Source organism: Pteropus vampyrus, unplaced genomic scaffold (assembly GCF_000151845.1).
Source record: "Pteropus vampyrus isolate Shadow unplaced genomic scaffold, Pvam_2.0 Scaffold31, whole genome shotgun sequence".
NCBI classification, from domain to species: Eukaryota; Metazoa; Chordata; class Mammalia; order Chiroptera; family Pteropodidae; genus Pteropus; species Pteropus vampyrus.
This window is the reverse complement of record NW_011888812.1, coordinates 2,162,945-2,168,433: the sequence shown is the minus strand read 5'-3', so window position 1 is coordinate 2,168,433 and position 5,489 is coordinate 2,162,945.

Below are 5,489 nucleotides of genomic sequence, written 5' to 3'. Positions count from 1 at the left end.
GTCAAGAGGACACTCTGTACATCCAACAGTACCTGCCACAGTACCTTACAAGTAAGTGAACAATAAATAGTTATTCTAAAGAGCCAGTGACATAATCCCCCAATAGATCATTTAACAATAGATGATATAAGCAGATGTAGTATGAAAATCTCCTATGTCCAACGCTGAACTTTTTCCTAGGACCAAGGCTAGCAATGTTGATATGTGTATACATATACACATATATATACAGGGCTGTGCATATATACAGGTATATAAACACACACACGTTCATCCCCAAATCTCAGGCAATGCAAGTGGACAGTAATTAAAATTCTAATCATGGGATTTAAATCCAAGGTCCTTGGGGCCTGGTACTTCCTCCCTCTCAATTCTTGTTGACTGCCAGTGTACGAGTCTACTTTGCTCTCTCATCCATATTTACAACTCTGTGCTTCGACTACTCTTTTGTTTTGATGATGCCTTCTTTTGGCTTAGTCTCTACCACATTATTTCCCTACCTTCACTCAGGTTACCCTTTCCAGATGGCATTGCTATTTATTTATTTTACAAAGCCCTGTGCTTTGTTTTCCATCTCCCTTCATTTCTAAATCCACTAAATAGCCTTGTTAGGATGCCCTATGTATGCAAATAACTCAAGTCCATGGAGATTTCAAGTTCCTTCCATTCTGCTCTCATTCTCCATCACTCACATAAACGAAAATTATTTAAACAGAAAAGGGAACAGTCATGGCATCTTCCTCTAAAGGTACTTAGAGAAAGGGCATTTCCATTTCAAAATCTTGGAGGCTCTTTCGTTCACCTTAGGAGCTCATTCAAAAGGAGGTGCTGCAGAGAACCCCGGAAACGTGAAGCTCCCAGAAGCCAACTGTTCATTCCCTTGAAGTTAGAGCAGAACCAGCTTGCGGAAAATTACCATCTATCGCTTAGTCACATGATGGCCCCAGAAGGTGTGTATACCCTCCCCAATACAAAAGTTAGGACGGAAATAGGTGTTCTGTAGAGGCAAACTGGACTGAGATGGGCCATTTGACCTTGCTGCAGAACTATAAGATGTCCAGAATTCTGTTTCCAAATTCTAACTTAGCACTGACCCTTCAGTGTGTCCTAGGTCATGAAGGAACATACCCTCCAGAACTTATAGATGGTCAAATGCAAATTCACAAATACCTGGGTATTTCAGAGCCATCAAAGAAAAAAAAAAAAAAAGCTATTTGAATGTATTTCAGAAAGACCAAGAAGGGACGGGGAAAACATCTCAGGGAGAGAGAAAATGAGAAGAATGCATTTTTAAAAGTCAGTGTGATCGCTTCTCGGCCTTTTGGCTAAGATCAAGTGTAAAAGTCAGTGCGAAAATGACTCAGAAGTACCTGGTTTCAAGTTCATGGCTGGTGACCAGAAATCTTAGCATTAAATATGTCAGATGGACCAACAGTCCTCAACTCTGTTTTAAGACCACAAATGGGATCACAGTAGTCCTTGGTTGAAAATATTCTCATTGCTCTTAGAATAAAACTCAAAAGCCTTAATACAGCCTGCGGTCCTGTACAAACTGAAGCACTTACATAAGTAGGAACACATATTCTCTCAACAAACATTCACCAAACGCCCATTTCAGTGCCAAAACTGGGCTAGGCACAGGGGATTCTGACAGAAACGAAAGACACTCCCAGCCCTCACACCTCGTCTCAGAGCGTGGATTAGTAAGCATGCAGTGAGTGTCGACAAACTGCCAGGTACTGGGCTATGTACTCTGCATGCATGATTTCATTCATTCCCTGCAAGCATGCTACGAGGCTGGCATTATCCTATCTCCCTTTTACAAATAAAGAGCCCACAGAAGCGCAGAGAGGCTCTGTAACTGGCCTAAGGTCACACAGCCAGGATCTGAACCCAGACCATTTGATTCTAGAGCCTGCCTTCCAAGGCATTGCTCCCCCATACCCCTATCAGAAGTAGGGTCCAGAAAGTGGCTCTCTGCTGCTTTGTTGGTTTTCTCACAGTGAACACCCTTAGTTCAGTGGTCTCAGCAGCCCTCACAGAGCAAAACACCCACCAGGACAGAGAAGCACAGGACTGCATTCTAGATGCACCCAGAATCCCTGTAAATAGCAAACATTCTACTCTCCAGCAGAATCAGACCTCATCACCCAGCCCTAAGGCCCTAAGTTATGGACCTAGAAATTCTTGCCACACGAACACTGGAACAATCACCTCTTAACTGCACCTGTGCCAAATGTCCTCAGGGTTTTCCATCTATATTCAATTAAGGGACCTGGAGTGGGGCAGGGGGTGAGGGTAAGGGAGGCCTGACCACAGCCTACCACACTCCCCTCACTAGTAATCAGAGGAAAGGACATTTAAACCACAGCTAGATACCATTTTGTGCCCCTGGGAAACTAATGAAGAGCTCTTAATTCCAAATATCAGAAGAAATGCAGGGAACAGGTACTCTCATAAACCACTAATGGAAGTATAAATGGATAGGACCATTTCAGAGGGTAAATTGGCAAAATCTAGTCAGACCGATAATGTGCAAACCCTTTGACCCAGCAATTCTACTTCAAAAGTATTATAAAGTCCTGCTCTCGTGCACAGTTTCACTAGAGTATGCCTAGGCATGGTTACAACCTAGATGTCTTATTGTTATTGTTGTTGTTTACAATTCGACAGTAGGTCATATGTCTTGTTAAGAGATGAATGAACAAACTGCAGTATATTTATATCATGGAATATCCTACAGCAGTTTAAAAAAGTACATCTACATGTGGCAATACGGATGGACCTAAAATTATAAGAATAAATGAAAAAAAAAGTAAGTTCAGAAGTATACACAGCATGATAGCATGTATGTACACTTTAAAATACTATATATTGGATATAGATGTGCATAAATGTGGTAAAAGATTAAAACATGGGCAGAACAGATAAACACCAACTTGAGGGTAGTAATAATCTCTGGCTAGAAGAGAAAGTAAGAGAATGAGGGAAAGTCTTTGATAATACCTGTAATGTAGTTTTCTTTTTAAAAAAATCTGAATTAAAAAGGCAAACGATAAAATCGGATAGCTTTGTGTGACTGGTACACTAGTATTTGTTATATTATTTTTGATTCTTCTACATCGTTTGAAAGATTCCAGAATTTAAAGTAATTAAAAAGTATATATTTTAAAATACCCAGGTTACTCTTATAGTCATTTAGGTTTAATAACCACTCAAGTATAGAGAACGAGCATAAGAATACCATGCGTTAAGTCTAACATGAACAAATTCAATGTAGAGGTAGCTGTTAAGAAATGAGATTGTGGAATATTATTCAGCCATAAAGAAAAAGAAGGATATCCTGCCATTTGTAATGACATCGATGGACCTTGAGGGCATTATGTTAAGTGAAATAAGTCAGAGAGAGAAAGACAAATACCTATGATCTCACTTATTTGTGGAATCTAAAACCCTGAACTCACAGAAACGGAGAACAGACTGGTTGGTGGTTGCCAGAGGGTGGGGTGGGGGAGGCAGAGAAATGGCTGCTGGTGGTCAGAAGATACAAATATCAGATACAAATATAAGATATCAGATACAAATATAAGATAAATAAGTCCTGGGATGTAAAGCACAGCGTGGAGACTACCGTCAACAATACTGCATTGTACATTTGAAAGAGAGTAGATCTTTAAAGTTCTCATCACTAGAAGAAAAATGTGTAACTACGTCAGGTGATGGATGTTAACTAAACTTACTGTGGTAATCAAGTCAAAAAAAGTGAGATTAATTCTGTGGTTGGGAGCTGCATATGGGAGGCCACCTTTCTGGACTGGGGCGATTCACTGGCAGGGTGCTGAAGAGTGAATAGGAAGCTTTCTTTGAGAAACTGTGCAAACACAGGCATAGCCTAAATCAACAGTAAGACCAGACAGTAAACAAGGGCTCACACTACATACATAAAGCCTGCATTTAGCTGTGGGGAAAGGAATGAGCCAGGAGACACCATCCCTTCTCAGTCAAGCTGGCCAGAATCATGTACTGAAAACCCAACAAGAAACAGGGATCACATGGGCACCAACACCATCTTCAAGGAAGTCAGGGCATGGGTTTTTCACAGATGACCCCACTGGCAAGGCCAAAGGTGGATGTTCCCACGGAGGCCTGGGTGCCCCAAAGCCTGATGGGTGGGGATGGAGGGTCCCACCACTGTAGAGCCCTGTTACTTGCAGTGTCCACTAGGGTCTGCAAACTAGACTGAAGCCCAGCAAATGAATCAGTTTCATTGTTTCCTTCTATAGGTAACACTATCCCTCCAACTACTGTAAGTCAGTGCTGTCAAATGGGGGGGAAGGTAGTTTCTGGGAAGAGGTGGATTAAAGTGTTTGGCAGACAAGAAGGTCCATGCTAAGTAACCGGCTTTGGAAGAAAACACCAATGTGGTCAGGCACCCAGGGGTTCTAAGAGAATGTCCAGGAGAGAGACTCCATAACTGACACCAAATCTCTAGCTGCTGGTGATGACAGCTATCAGAGCCAGATTTGACTGAATTTAGAAAGATGAAGAAATATCATGTTGTGCCCCAAGCATCAAGGGGCAATTCCAGGCTCGCTCTTGTTTGCTTGCTCGCTCTCCCTCCCTCCCACTCTCCCTTTTCTCCCTCTCTCTCTCACGCTACAAATTTGAATCATTCTGTTTCAAAAGAATTTTCTTTCCATTTAGGAATTATTCTTCAAGAGCAGTACTATTCAAAGTAACTTTCTGAGATGATGGAAATGCAATACATCTGGGCTGTGCAATAAAGGAGCCACAGGGGGCTACTGAGCACTTGAAATACATCTAGTATACATTAAAAAATTGAATTTTTGATTTCATTTCATCTTAACCAATATAAGTAACCACATGTGGCTAGTGGGTATCTAACTGGAGAGCACAGGTCTGTAGCATACTTCTTGCTATCCGCATAATATTTTAGCATATTTAGCATATTGATGTGAGCATTTTGTTCGCTTCCACATACATCCTCATGGCTGAATGTCTGTACACATCCCAAACTACTAGATCAGAATAAAATCCTAGAAAAGGAATTGTAGACTCAATGGGTAACTATGTTTCTAGGCTTTTCCTACATAACAGGACCACCCACTCACAGTAACAGATGTGGACAGCATTTTGCCTATCACTAGCTGGTTTCACAAACATGATTCTCATTGGATCCTCACAACTACCAGGTAGGATTAAATGGGGCAGGTAATATCACTCCCTATGTTTTTCCTACTATTTCATGTTTTTAAAAACCAGCTGTGGGCGAGCATGCCACTGATCTGGTTGTGTTAGATGGTATGTATCGCTAACATCAAAAAAATACACCCAGCCATTCTGTGATATTAAACCATTTGTTCTCCCAGATTAGTTTAACGAAGAACAAATGCTTATGCTATATTCATAAGTGAAAAGAACAAGATATCAAGTTATAGTCCTAGTATGATCAAAACTATAAAAAAATC